The 16,418-nt window shown below is 34.3% G+C and overlaps 1 protein-coding gene across 1 annotated transcript in view; it reads right to left on the reverse strand.

Annotated features, from left to right (window-relative positions):
* The window catches only part of LOC306844174 (neurexin-3b-like), a 329,450-nt gene that overhangs the window by 190,759 nt on the left and 122,273 nt on the right, over positions 1-16,418 (reverse strand). The gene's annotated exons all lie outside the window — the stretch shown is intronic.

A 16,418-nucleotide genomic window follows, 5' to 3' on the forward strand; every position in this document is an offset into this window, starting at 1 on the left:
AAGAGGAGCCGACTGCCTTTGTGTAATGATGGAGGAGTCTGCATTTAATGCACGAGTCATTGTGTGGAAAATAATGTGCATATGACATTGTCACTATACAACATTCTTACTTTGGGGTAAAAGTGTTCATTATTTTGTAGTTATGAGCTGTAATAGAAATAGTTCAGGTTGTATACAACTTAGAAAGTTCATCCAACAAAAGTACATGTTGTATTAATATTGATATTGAAACAAGTTGCATTAAATTATATTATTAATTAAATTGTAACCAAGAATATATATTTAGGGCTATTCATATCTTAAGTTAGTTCTGAAAAGTGTCCTTTTTATTTGATCTCCAAATCAGTATTCTTTACATATACACTGTAAAAAATAAAAAATAAATGTTCCAAAAAGTTCTTTCAACTTAATATAATTTGTTACCCAGCTGATTTAAAAGTTTTAGTTTAGTCAACTTGAAATTTGAAGTTACTCAATGATAATTTAAGGGACAACTGGAATACTTTAGTTGAAAAAACTAAACATTTTAAGTCAGCGGGGTAACAAATTATTTTAAGTTGAAACAACTATTTTTTTTTTTACAGTTAAGTGATATTGACTCTGTTCATGTTGAAGCACTCTGAGAACAACAGGGTTGTGTTCAAGCAACTCTATTAGCATGCATTAATTCACAAATATAATGATCAATTCATCAGAAATGAGAAAACTAGCATCCCTGCTGACGCTGTTACACACCTGCTGAGTGTCGAGGGAGCTCTTGAGCATTAATGAAGAGCATATTAACCCCCTGTCTTGAACTACTAGCTCTCTCAATCTGATCTAAAACAGCCTTTCTCAAAGCAAACTGAGCAGACACTATTTCCAGGATGCTATGTCTTCCACACCATACTGAAGTGTGTGCGACTGGTGTATGCGTGCTACTCAAACATGCACACACAAATATTGCACAGCACAGTTGGATGTGTTTTGGGGAGATATCAACAGCTCCAAAGCTCATTTTGAATGGTAATGAGGAGATGTGCGTTTTCAGGGGCTTGCTGGAAATGGAAGTCAGCTACAATGCTCACTGCCTACTAATTCCACTGTATAGAGCACAATCTGTATTAACAGGCTATACAAAGACTGTCTCCTCTGTGACAGCAGAGAATTCCAACAAGAGATGGGTATCAAAATACATAACTAAAACAGATGTAAATAAAATTTGCAAAGTAAAAGGATTTAAATTTAAGTAAAAATAAATAAAATAAATAAATAAAAATTATAAAATGACAATAAATAAATATACAAATAAACAATTAAAACGATATAGACATTAAAAAAGACATTTGAAAATATAAAAATCAAATCAAAATCATAAATCAAAATATTAACAAAACCAATCAATCAATCAAAAAAAAACAAACAAACATGAACTGATTAATGGCTGGCAATGTAATCTGCATGCAATCCAGGTTATGTGACAGATCCAGGGCTTTACAGAGCCAAAGGGAGATCTGCTGTACAGTCACCCTGCTCATCCATCCATTCAGAGTTTGACTGCTCTTCCTACATGCTTCCCTAAAGCATTTAAATAACAATTTTACAAACATAAACAGTTCTGTAAACATACATGAGTCAAATCAGTCACATGGAATGTACCCTAAGACTACACTAGGACTGTGATTTAAAATGTCGTCCGGCTTTAAAAAAAACACACTGGCAGTTTAGGCTGTGAACAGTAGAGGGCAGAAGAGGACTGCCCAGAGGACTGCTGGTGGAGAGAGAGGATTGGCTGAAGGCAGATATTAGTGAGAGAGAGTGTGTAGGTATGAGAACAAATCCTAATACAAGGTCTGTTACCATAACCCTGCCATGCACATATCTCTCTCTCTCTCTCTCTCTCTCTCTCTCTCTCTCTCTCTTTACATTCTGCTCTGGAGCTTTGTCAATTTCCCACATGAACGCTTGCTGAAAGCCACATTTCCTCAGCCATGTGGAGGAACACGTGTATGTGTGTGTGTCAGGTTTTGACCAACTGTCCTTACAATAATAGTAAAACCTGACATTACCCATATTGTGGAGAGCGGTCAACTGGGCTACAGAGAAAAACAGCATAATAAAATGGTAAAAACACAAAAAGATTTATAAGAGAGTTAGATTAGGGAATAGAAAATATCAAGTTCAGTATAAAAGCAATCATTTTATTCATTCATTTTTCTTTTTAATTCACATTCGTTTATTCATTCATTTATTCTACTTGCTTTACTACATTGTAATTGAATAAAATTATAAAATAAAATGTAAAACATTACCGAAGGAGTACGATTAGCTTTAAAATGAAAGCAATATTAGTGTATGGATATATTTTTTTAGCATGCTAGTTAAGCGTGTGTATTTTAGTGATCCTTGAGGCTACGCACTGAGCTAAGACATTTCTTTTCTACAGCAAGTACAGATAAGAGGAATCCACTCATTATCTCTGTCCTCCTCTTCTCTATCTTAATGCAGCTGGTGACACACGTGTTTGTTTAAGACTCGAATGGATTAGAGAGCTACGCTTTAACATCCACTTCCTGCAAACGTCAAACAAATAACGCAAAGCTCAGATATCCCTGCGTACATTTACGCAACAAACCCACTCTATTTGCTTCACTCTGCATTTCTCCCTAACAGACGCTCGCTGGCTGGAACCGGTTACTATCAGTGTGCAGTGGCCAAATCTCTCAGCTTCTAGAACAGCTCTGGCCCACATTATTTACCATCACTTACCTCCAATGAATGCAATGATGTACTAACATCAATAACAGTTTTGTGTATGTTTGTTATTGAAGTTAATTGTCAATTATGAAATTGAAGCTAATTGTTCTTTAACTTCAATATACAGAATATACAGACAGCATCTACAAGGTAAGCAGTATTATGGATTTACAACTAAATATTTATAGATGCTTTATATCATAAATACATTTATTAAGTTACATTTTTACCATATTATAGATATATTTTAGATCCCTTATTCCTATCGACAAATGTAAACAACTACATTTTAATAATCTAAGAAAAAAAACTGTAATGTACAAAAATGTACAATGACTAATTTTAGTTACAGTATAAAATTATATCAATATTTTTGTCCACTGTTTTTTTAGACCAAATCTTGATTATAAATTGCCTGCTATTATAGATGACAGCCTTCAAATGAAGTCCGAAATAAATTAAAAAGTAGCAAGTCTAAAGTTTTAATTTAATAATAAAGAGCCAGCCTTATGTTGCCCAGTCAGAGCCGAGTACCAAAACATGTAGCCAATCAGCAGTAAGGGGCGTGTCTACTCATGATGTAGAGGAGAGAGCGTTCAGTGAACAGTCGAGCCGAGCGACAGAAAGATAGAGATGGCAGATAAAAAACAAAAGAAGAAAAAAGCGCTGGAGAGAACTCAAGGAGCGGAAGGCCTGAGATCAGACGCCGAGGTTGCTTTGGTTCTTCTTGGTAGGTGAGTAACACCGGGTCTACACCGGACGCGCTGAGCCGCAACAGCTAAAGCCTGCCTACGCTGGACACGTGTATTTCAGGCGAGAATGTAGTTGTTTAAAACTCAAATCTGCGGTTTATTTATAAAAACAGCGCCTATTTGAAAATGTGCTTTCCCGATTTCAGAGATGTGAGCTCCAATGCGATTATCCCGAAGAGAGGAGCATAACCTCGGCTAGTCCTTCTGACGTTTGCCACTGGCCCTGATGTCTCTGTAGTGGTTAAACATAAGATATCATTCGTTTTGGGTAAATCTAACAGGTAATCTTTGGTCTTTATTCTATTGTTCTATTAATATATTAAAATGAAAATGAAAACAGGCAATGTTTGATATAATATTTCGTTTCATTGTAATGTATGTACGTCCCCTGAACTACATTTCTGCGGCTATTAATATGTTTAAATAAAAACGAAAAGAGGTAGTGGTGTTTGATATATTTCTGTAAATACAGTGATGAAGATTGCAGCAGCCAACACTCAAAAAATAATTCAGTGGATCTGTTGCCACTGCTTCATTTAATGCATTGGTGCATGTTAAAAATTCCAGTTTATTGATTTAATTAAACATCTTAAGTTGCAAACATTTGTTGTTGAGTTGTCCTGACATCTTAATGTTGATAATTACATCAACGTAATAATGTGTGTAACTTCAACTTAAATATTTGTGTTAGTTTGTTTAAAACATTATTTAAGTTGTACTAACTCAATGTAATTAGCTCCATAACTTCATTTTTCAAGTTCACGTTTCAGGTTCCCAGCATGCTTTGCATGTGACTGAATAATGAGCGGTAATGTAGAAATAAACTAATATTTTATGCATTTCTATTCAAGATCAAAACAGGAGAAGATTTATTAATGTTCAGTGTTCTGTTCTGTTGGTATTTAAAAGTGTTTCTGTTATGTTGGTGGTTTTTAAGAGATTACCATTGTGCTGAGGAGTAAAGCATTTGCTTAGGTTGAGAACAGACTTACTGGGCATTGTCTTAAATGCTGTTTCAATCAGAAAGCATTTGACTGAAAATGCTAAAAGATTGGTTTCCTGACAGCGATAAGTATTGTTTCATCAAAAAATAATATTGTTATTTTTGTAACCTGTGTCGATGATTGAATCAAATTTAAAACAATGTGAAAAAACAAGTTAGAACAACTTAATTTTTATGAGTATTCCACTTAATAATTGTTAGTTTTAACACAATTTTCTAAGTATACACAACACAATATAGTTTATTGGTTGAACTTAATTTCAGAAGAAATTGCCTTAACTCAAAAACATTTATGCAAACTGTTGCGTAAATTTTTTGTTGTTGCGTCCAAACAATATTTTTTACAGTGAAGGCGAGCTGACTGACGTTATCAAGTATGCTGGTCTTTGCAGAATTACTGAACTTGCCTCGTTCCGTTCACACTCCCGAGTCTAACTCGTGAAGTCCGAACTACAGAGGATGCAAGGCCGAAATTTGCATATTTGGTATTGAGAAATACGCGCAGACCTAACGTTAAGTCTCCAGACTATTTGCCTAATCTTCTCGGTAGTTTAGACCGCGATGGAAATGCAGACAGCAACAGGCCTGGGGGGAAAAAAGTTCCTGGGACATATTGTTCCAGGTAATTTCGGTGGAAAAGTGACTTATGTTTCACAGAACTAATCGCTGCCTGGGTTGCGTAGGCTACGTATATGTGGGGCCGATATATCAAAATAGGGGCGAGACCCTTTTGGGGTAGGGGCGATTGTTTTGGTGATTTCAAATATCAACATTGGCTTCCAGAAATCGCTTACCCTGCCTTTAACCAGATCTTAACCAGAACTCCATCAATTTATAGAAAACTGGAACCAAATGATTTTCATAATAACTGGATCCTCTAAGTTCTAGAACATTTGCATTCCTAGGCAGATATGAATAAAACACTGATAGAGAATGTGCAATGCACCCATTGGAGCCACCTTACACTTTGCCAGTGGCATGACGGTTGACACCGAATGTCTGCTATGCACAAGAATCAACTATCAAACACAGAGCATGCGATTCATGGTGTGTCACGATTAAAGTCTGTGAAAATACCTTCTGCACCACAGTGGAAAGACACTTTTTTCCACATGAAATGCCTCACAGACAAATTAAACACAAGCTGTTCTGTTTTCATGATTATTTGACTAGGCTTCCAAGTGAACAGGAAATGTTTTCCAAACATTCTCCATTTGCTCTATCTATCTATCTATCTATCTATCTATCTATCTATCTATCTATCTATCTATCTATCTATCTATCTATCTATCTATCTATCTATCTGGTCATAATTTAGATAGAAATTGAAAGACAGCTTTCTACCTTGAATTTAGCCTCTTGATTTGAACACTTTGTGAGACTTCAATGTAAATGTATATTTGCATATGAAATAAGCATTACATGTGCAACTTTTCCAAAAACATTTACTTTTTTACTATTATAGCCACCAAAATTGTGTAATTGTGAAAAGTGTAGATTATAGCTTTATATTCAGAACTACTTCTGTTGCATCAAAGGCTGTAGCCCTGCACTCTAGTCTCATCCACTGAGCACACAATGCAATGATCTCCATATCACATCGCAATTTCTGAAATCTCACAAATACTTTCATCATCACTAACACAGTGAAAACATGATGTAATTAAGAGACTCGTTGAGCAGTGTAAAATGTGTCATTGATTATACAACCCGAATTCCGGAAATGTTGGGATGATTTTTACATTTAAATAAAATGAAAACAAAACAAATTTCAAATCACATGAGCCAATATTTTATTCACAATAGAACATAGATAACATAACAAATGTTTAAACTGAGAAATGTTAAAATTGTATGCACAAAATGAGCTCATTTCAAATTTGATGCCTGCTACAGGTCTTAAAATAGTTGGGACGGGGGCATGTTTACCATGGCGTAGCCTCTCCTCTTCTTTTCAAAACAGTTTAAAGACATCTGGGCATTGAGGTTATGAGTTTCTGGAGTTTTGGTGTTGAAATTTGGTCCCATTCTTGCCTGATATAGATTTCCAGCTGCTGAAGAGTTCGTGGTCGTTTTTGACATATTTTTCGTTTAATGATGTGCCAAATGTTCTCTATAAGTGAAAGCTCTGGACTGCAGGCAGGCCAATTCAGCACCCGGACTCTTCTACTACGAAGCCATGCTGTTGTAATAGCTGCAGTATGTGGTTTTGCATTGTCATGCTGAAATACACAAGGCCTTCCCTGAAATAGACGTTGTCTGGAGGGGAGCATATGTTGCTCTAAAACCTTTATATAACTTTCAGCATTCATAGTGTCTTCCAAAACATGCACGCTGCCCATACTGTATACACTTATGCACCTCCATACCATCAGAGATGCTGGCTTTTGAACTGAATGCTGATAACACGCTGGAAGTTTTCCCTCCTCACGACATCCGTGATTTCCATCAAGAATGTCAAATTTGGACAGTCCATTTTAAATGAGCGTTGGCCCACAGGACACAACGGCGCTTCTGGACCATGTTCACATATGGCTTCCTTTTTGCAAGACAGAGCTTTAGTTGGCATCTGCAGATGGCACGGCGGATTGTGTTTAGCAATGTCAATGACAGAATAATGCCAATGAGTGATGCAGTGTCGTCTGAGGGCCCAAAGACCACGGGCATCCAACAAAGGTCTTCGGCCTTGTCCCTTACGCACAGAGATTTCTCCAGTTTCTCTGAATCTTTTGATGATTTTGTGCACTGAAGATGATGAGATTTGCAAAGCCTTTGCAATTTGATGTTGAGGAACATTGTTTTTAAAGTACTCCACAATCTTTTTATGCATTCTTTCACCGATTGGAGAGCCTCTGCCCATCTTTAATTCTGAGAGACTCTGTCTCACTAAGACATCCCTTTTATAGCTAATCATGTTACAGACCTGATGTCAATTAACTTAATTAGTTGTTAGATGTTCTCCCAGGTTTTTTTTCTTTCAAAATGTATTGCTTTTTCAGCCCTTTGTTGCTCCCATGCCTACTTTTTTGAGACCTGTGGCAGGCATCAAATTTGAAATGAGTTCATTTAGTGGATAAAAGTGTAAAATTTCTCTGTTTAAACATTTGTTATGTTCTTTATGTTCTATTGTGAATACAATATTGGCTCATATGATTTGAAAGCCTTTTAGTTTTCCCAACATTTCCGGAATTCGGGTTGTACTGTATATAAGAGGAGTTCTGGTGAAAATGCAGAAATCAAATCATTGATGATCATGCTGATCTTGAATCGACTGCTCCAGTGATTATAAAAGAACAATCTTCGCTTGAGTACTTGAAGAATGTGTCTGTGTTCAAGTGTGTAGTGACATTGACAACTACTGGCCTGGCATGCAAAATACAGTGTTTTTAGTTGTTTTGCAGAACTGTGTGAACAGGGATCGTTTTGACGATGTCTATATGCAAAATTAAAAAATTAAAAAATATTTTTTTTAGTACATGAATTTAGTACCCTAAAAAAACTCAAAACACGTTGCACCAAATGTTACATCAAACTAAGCTGATATGACACAAAAATATCTATAACTGTTAAATTATATTTGAAAGTTGCAGTTGCAGGACAAGATGATCTGTTCTTTGTCATTAGGGTTTGACGGTGTTTTTCAATAGTGTGAATTATTCTTTTATAATTCAATCTTCTGCATGAGGTTTAAAAAAACAAAAAAAACATTAAAAGATTTATTCTCTAAACCCTCACTGACAACTGCCTTCAATTGAACTGATAACATTGTAGATACCAGCTTCATTATTCTTCTTTGTTCACTTTTAGCGTTGTGTAGAGTTTTTGTGAGTAGATGACATATGGAACAAAAGCCAAATGGCATTGAATGAAGAGGCTTTTTGTTTGCAAATGTGCTGGCCTTTGCATTTTTCATTTCAGATAACTGCATCTCTGTCCTTGATTCAAATAAGAAGCTCTGCTTTACAGCTCCCTCTCGACTGCAATGATCTTACCGCATTCGTCACCCTAGAAAAAAGGGTCGTCTTTTAAACTATTATTCATGTGCTCCACCTGAACAGTGGAGAGAAGATAAATGAGCATCCAAATATTGAGCTGTTAGCTGGATTTCAGTATTCTAGACTACTGCTCTAGAATTTGTATTTGTATTATTATTTTTATTTTATTTTATGAAATACGATGACTTAAAGGGGTCATATCATGGGAAACAGTATTTGTCTTGCTCTTCTAAAATAAAAGAGTTTGATATTCTATGAAGACATAATGGTCACAACACAAAGCTACCACTTCTGTCCACCAAGACAAATTCTTAAAGGGTTAGTTCACCCAAAAATGAAAATTCTGTCATTAATTACTCACCTTCATGTCGTTCCAAACCTGTAAGACCTTCATTCATTTTCAGAACACAAATTAAGATATTTTTGATAAAATCAGAGAGCTCTCTGACCGTAGACAGCAATTCAACTGCAATTAATTACAGATGTAATTACATATAGGTATTTTTAAATATATAAGTACAATGTAAAAACATGTATGTACTCAATAAGTGCATTGTATCAAATTATTAATTTCAATGTAAGTACATAGTAATTAAGGCCATCTAATATAAAGTGGGACCGTTTTGTCTTTGTCTTTGTCCAAAAACAAACAACAACAACAACAAAAAACAATCTAAAGAACGTTAATATATGATACATTTGCTTATATATCAGTTCCAATCCTTGAATCTGATTATAAGATAACTGTTCCAAGAGTGCTTATATTTAGTCCAGTGCCACTGGGACTTTTTGCATCACTCCACTTGTCTTTGTTTAAAGTGTTTCAGCCAGACTGCCAGTCCATGCATTAATAGTGGGGGTTTTCCAGTGATCCTTTATGTTGGTTACAACATTATGCCAGTATGTGCCAAAAAGTCACTGCTGCATCCGAAATATGCATACTCTCTGAGCATTGCTGGGTCTACCCAATAACTTCCAAATTATTTTATTAAATTTATTACTTTTGACCAAATTTAGGCTTGAATGGAGAAAATATATAAAAAAACAAACAAAAAAAACAAATATATATATATATATATATATATATCCTATTCTTTGTTATCAACATTGTGAAATGGATTAAACTTTACATTATAAAACTTTATAGCAGGGTTTCTCAAACTGTATACATTTTAAAAGGAAAAAAAGGGTTGGGGTGAATCAATAAATTATGAATAATTTTCTGTCACTGTATGAATAATATATGATCTTGTAATCCATAAAATAGTAACTGTAATCTGATTATGAGCATGTTTAAATATAATATAATATAATTACAAGTACTTAATTTTTGGACTCTGATTACATGTAGTCAGTTACTAGTAATTACTTCGCAACCATACATTATATAGTATGAATAGGTGTAGTGCTAGTGTGTAGTATGAATTTCATGCTATACACTACAAAGGTCACCACTATGTGACCTACCAGCGACAATTGCATTGCTTCACTGCCATTAACAAATTCTCTCCCATGGCCTCTTAAAGTTATCCGCATATTTTGCCTACTGTTTTATGATTACTGTGAATTCAAGCATAGTAATCTTTTTTACATACTATACGACTGCTATACAGTAGCAAAGCATGCGATTTCAGATGTAGCCACTGTCTTTTTGTGTATTAGTGAGTTAGTGTATAATTAATTTAACTGATTTTACTAATATTTAGACAAAGTAACTGGCTTTGTATCTACTTTATATTGGGAATTACACTGTTTAATTTAAATATAGTAAATAACACAAGATGGCAAATTATTGACATAATATCACTATAATAATTAGAATTAAATAATTTGTAAATTCATCGATTTGAAAAAAAAGAGTAACTAAAGAGAGCAAACTAATAAAAACGGAGAATAAGTATTCATTATGTATACACTCAGGTGCTGGAGTTCTTCAAATATCAATATATGCCTTAACAATATATCGGCCAACCACTAGTCTAAAATCTATCGTTGTTCATCTGCACTGTGACTTATGCCAGCACATGAACGTTAGTAACTTACAGTAGCTACATACACAAGTCTTAACATAAAAATAGCAAAAAGCTGTTGAATTTAAATCTCAGAAAAAAATGCACCAATGGGGTATGGTTTTTCAAGCAAAGTCTTGTTTACTAACCACTAATTAACCATTTTATATTTCATGTTTTAAAATCTTCAGTTTCTAAATTCCAGCCCTGCAAGATGGGAATTGCACCATGCAAACTCAATTCATCATTCGTTTTTCTGTTATCTGTCTGTTATCTGATTTGCATAATTGTTTTAGTGAATCAGGCACACAACAATGTACACAAAACATGAAAATAAACACACAAAACCAACATGTACTGTACAACTCCTTCTTAGCAATGTGAATGAAATATGAATGATAGCCACTTAAAGTAAACTATAGTGGTAATAAAGTTTAAGGTACAGTTATTAAAAACTGGCTCCTTTAATAGTAAACAACAGCACACATGGTCTCCTAATGATATGTGCTATAGCAGAATAATAAATCCGAATAATACGAAGGATTGCAAAGAAAGGAGGGAAGGAGACAGAGAGGAAGAGATGAAACTTTGCAGTGTCAGTGTGGATGTCTGCTAAGATCAGTGTCACGATGAAGGTGTTTGTCAGCCTGAGGAGAAGACGAATGCTCACACCTCTCCTCTTACACAGGAGTGTGCGTGTGTGTGTGTGTGTGTGTGTGTGTGTGTGATTGTGTGGAAGAGAGAGAGAGACGAGCTATTTTTATTTAGAAAATGAGAACATTTTTTTTTTAAGTTTACCTTAAGTTCCCTCTTCAGGCTATTCCAAATGCATCACTTTTCTAATGTGTCCAATAATAAATTTAAAATGAATTCTCAATGATAATAAAACAGTTAAGGCCGCAATTTGCATATTTCCATGGCCTACTCGACTAATTAAATGTATAATTTATGAGGTTGTAGTGTTCAGTGTATGCTGTTCATTAATATTACACTCATTTGATGCCCTTATTTGCTATCAGAACTGCACAAATCTAATCTGATAATACATAAACATATCTATATTACCTGGGGAAGGCAATTTCCCAGCATGCTGTTGTGATTAAATATATTTTATTTATTGAATACATTTTTCATGTTAAATCAGCTAAAGGAATGTTCCTGGTTAAATACAACGTAAAAACTATTGACAGCAAACAAGGTGCGCTGGAATTATTAATGCTCAAAACTTAACTGATCCATTAATTAATTTCTGCTAACTTTAGTATTTATTTTTAAAGGAACGTTCTGGGTTAAATAAAACATATAAACAGCATCTGCGGCTTGCTGTCAATTACCACAGAAAATAATTTTGACTCATCACACTGTTTGCAAAAACAAAGAAAGCTACAATGGTGCTTGCCAAGTTGCCTCCAGAATGCTCAAATGATGTAGATTATTTTTTCTCCCCCTGATCCCATCCTTTTATTATGGTAGTAAAGCCATTTAGAAATCTTGCAGTCACTCAGCCTGAATAGCCTGAAAACTGTTCAGTCATGTTCTGTCTACTTTTTAATCTCAAATATATTGTTTCTCTCTCTTTCTCTTTTACATGTTCTATATGTAGATGTTATATAAATTTGGAGACATTAAATTTTCATCTAAGTTGCCTATTTAGGATGCCTACCCCCCCCCCCCCCCCCCCCCCCCCAGAATGGTATGTCTGTTTGCATAGACAGAAACTAGCTTATTTCATATATGATGTTGCAATTCACAAAAAGTGGACTCTAAGTACAAAAGCAAAACATATTTCTCTATATATGTGAGCTTTTCTTTACTGCACAGACACACAGAAGAGAAATTAGAAAATATTTTGAGAATGTCATCAGGAAATATTGTGAAATAATCGATCGGTGTCACTTTATAATACTCGTGCACTAACAGGTATTATGTGCTATATATCATAAAATATTATTCAAAACAACCCAATACACTGATTAAACATCTTACCTTTGAGGGTTCAAGACAAGTTTAATGGGTTATTTGCAATGATTTTTCAAGGAACTGAAATTCTTCAAGTTTTAGTCTTTAGCAAAACTTTTAGCAAAAATACTTTTTTATTTTTAATTTTTTTTAAGAAGTGTTATTCTCAACTTTATTCTTTAGTTAGAAAATAAGAAGCATTTGAGAAAGATTTCATTCATAAGGATTTTTTTGTTTTATGAATCCGGTCCCAGATTTTTACTTATGCTATGAACAGCACTGCTCAGTCTGTCCTACCTGCTATAGGCCAAGTCACAATATGTTCACTACCTTTTTTACACACTGACAAACAAAACCACACTACACACTACAACATTATAGCATAAAACTGCATTTTGCACACTTTTTTTCTATGAATTTACATAAATACAATATACATTTAAATGCATATTCCCACATATTTTCAATTCAATGTTACATATAACTTGTCTAGTCTTTTCAGAACAAGTATACCCTGATCCAACTGTGACTATTTTATGAATCCAGCTTTGGGGTACAATGAATAATCAGGATGAGTGTGTGTGTGTGTGTGTGTGTGTGTAACAATTTCCTGTCTTGTGTTGGTGTATTTCTGTTTACATCACAGCAGTGAGTAATGATATATGTTATTAGAAAGGAATATAAGAAATTATATTTTTGTTTACTATTTTTGGTCTCTGTAAACTTTCTACTAAAAATTTGTCAGAATGTTGTCAGACTTTACTACTTTTTTTAACATACACATTAGTATGTACAGAATACTACAACGTTACCCGATATGGACTAAAAGCCCCCAAAATTGAATGGGGTTTAATGGGGTGTGTCAATTCAGTCAGGTCTCATGGCTTCAAAAAATGGTCTATGAGTACCATATAAGCCTGGGAACAAGACATGACCCTTAATAAACCACACTATCAACATACTGTAGCCAAACACAATATAAGCCCTCAGCAAATGAACTTGGAACCTCAAATGTGATACTTCCAGCTAACATCAGTTGCCCCCAGGCCACAGACTCGGAAAGCATCCCTGGAACAATCCCTACAGGGCCCTTGAACAAGAGAGGCTCCAGTGGTCAGAGAGGAGACGAATGGGGGTTTGGCTGTAACATGTGACTGTGTTCTTGACTGCAGGTGGAATGGCGGAGACAGCAGTGCAAGAGGCATGTTAACAAATCTACATACACACACACACACAGAGGCCTTCGAGTGCTTCAAAAATAGAGTGCTCTTCAGGACTCAGGCAAGGTTAACAGGATGAGACAGCGTGCTCGCCCTCTGCAGCAAACCACTGCCCGAGAGATCCCTCTTTACATTTAGAAACGGCTGCTTCTGTGTTTCATTATTGCAATGCATTTTTAATGCACCACCCTCCACCACTGCTTTGGATTCTGTAAATTCTGGATTCAGATTGCTGTGGATTTCTGTAAAAGCCTTTTTTTTTTATCAAATTTCAATGAGCTTTTATTGTGTCGACTTGTAAAATGTAGTAAAATAATGTTATGAAGGGCCTTATTAAAGATCAGTTCACTGAAAATTGTGTCACTATTTACTTACCCTATGTTTCCAACCAAGTATGCTGTTATTTAAAAAAATGTTTTTTGTTTTTTTATTGTGAAGAATTCCAAATCTTCTGAAGCTGTTGTATAGTGTACAACAGACCAGAATTTAAGCAGTTATTCACTCTTTGCATTTTTTTTTTTTTTTTTGTCACATGGGTTACAGTATTAGCAGCAACTTACTGGTTAGTGGTTGACATATACGGGTTTTTGTTTGTTTGTTTGTTAGTTTGTTTTTCAGTGTTTAGAGGTGGTACATATCAAGGTTACATTAAAACATTTTACCATGCCTTCCTAGTTTATTACTTACTATTTTTCAAATCCATTTTACTTGTTTTACCCTTGTCAAGAACCTTACTTAAATCTTCATCATCAACAATATTTACATTTTTTAAAATAATCTGAACTCTGAAATCTGAACTAATCATGAAATAATCATAAACTGTGCTAAATATCACTTATTGTTGCTATAGTCCTACAGTTTGTCAAATTAAAAATGAATTATTGTTAAATTTAGAGATATATTTTATTCCAAAACCACATAATTTTATCAAAACATAATAAACATAATACATAATTTAATGATGTCCAATGTTGCTCATTGTTAGTGAAAATTGGGTGTGAAAATGTGTTGTGGTTATTTTCTAAACATCCACAGAAACAAAACAAAACCTATAGATGATAACCTTTTACAGTACATGCATTACGCCTTTGACTGTTTTTTTTTTTTTTTTTTTTTTTTTACCTCAAATGTTACCTCAATTTTCCACAACAGACACTGAACCATCTGCTAAACCTTGCAAAATCACGGTAGAATAATAAAAAAAAAAGCAATCCACCCATGCTGCGTAAAGATTGCATCCCTCAATAGCCTGAGGTGCAGCTATCTACAAACTGTCATAAAAACTTAATGTGAGCTTGCTCCTAATTCTGAACACCATGGGAACATTTTCTTGCTCCAAGCCTTGTTCAATTTAACTTTCGGATCCTCCTGAGCGAACAGCGCAGACAGACAGTCACTAGAAGTGAAAGAGAAATCCTATTAAACCTCCCGAGAAACTTTACACAAAAACTATAATATCACCTTCACAGCTGTAAAGCAGAAACTGCTGTCCACTCAATGTCTGTACATCCAAAGGCTCCAGGATTCTAGGCTGTCATTTCTGATATAAAATTCAAAAGCTTGTTGTGATGGAGAAGCGGTTTTCAGTAAGACTGAGCCTTAACCCTCATTTGTTCTAAACATCTTACAGGTTTAACAGTGTTCTTTGCTTTTAGGCAACTCTCTTCTTGAAAAATGAAACAGAACTGACCATTTGACTCTCTATAACACTAAAATAATCACCATTCTAGAGATACAGCAGATAGCAAATATAGCGTCAAGCAAGATTTATGAGGTATGAATTGCGGGGGTTTGGGTGTGTCTGACTGGATTTAATAATAATATAAAAAAGATTCAAATAAAATACAATTATATATTTGGCTGTAATTGTAGATATATTTAAAAAAAATAATAATAATAATTTTTTTTATTATTAAATTTTACATATTAAACACACTATTGTTAAATAAAATAACCTTTTTTCATTTTATGAATTTTTTAGTATTTATTATTTATTTTTTTAATTTGATGAACAATAAACTATTGTAAAGAAGTATACAAATTGACCGACAACTATGTTGGATACAATATGTTTTGCTTGTTTGTTTGTTTAATTCAGTTCAAATATATATTCAAATTTAAGGTTAACCTGACAAAGAAATAAATAATACTAATGTTATTAGTGTTAAATACATTAAATGCATGTGTTATTTCAAGTGCAGCACTTAATCAGAATTTGTAGTGGCATCATATTTGATTAATTTTACCACATTAACATGGTTATTTCTCTGTCTTATTAAAGTGAAGCAGCTTTAAAATAATCTAATCTGCATTGTATGAAGCCCTATGAATATATGTGGCCTGACTTTACATATAGTTTGTCCGTAACACAGTTGACAAATTCACCAACTTGTTGGCAAGAATATTTCTTGAAAAATGTTCTTGTGTTCTTGATTTTAAAATAAACACACAGTTGTATATTTTGCAATATAATACATTAAGACATTTATACAGTTCATTTTTGTTGCCTGACCCAAAAGTTTTTGGGTCACTGCATACAGAGCAGTTTTTATGATATAAAGAAGTAAATAAATATCATATAAAGAATGTTTCCATATATTCAAACATAACCACCAAAAGATGAGTCAATAATCAGAGTCTCTGTCTGAAATTGCACCCAATGCCCTTACATGGTTTATTATTTCAGTGGGACAGAAATTTTGGTGGTGGCTGAAACCATAGTGGACTTTATTCATTCAGTCCCA

The sequence above is a fragment of the Barbus barbus genome (assembly GCF_936440315.1).
Source record: "Barbus barbus genome assembly, chromosome: 24".
NCBI lineage: Eukaryota > Metazoa > Chordata > Actinopteri > Cypriniformes > Cyprinidae > Barbus > Barbus barbus.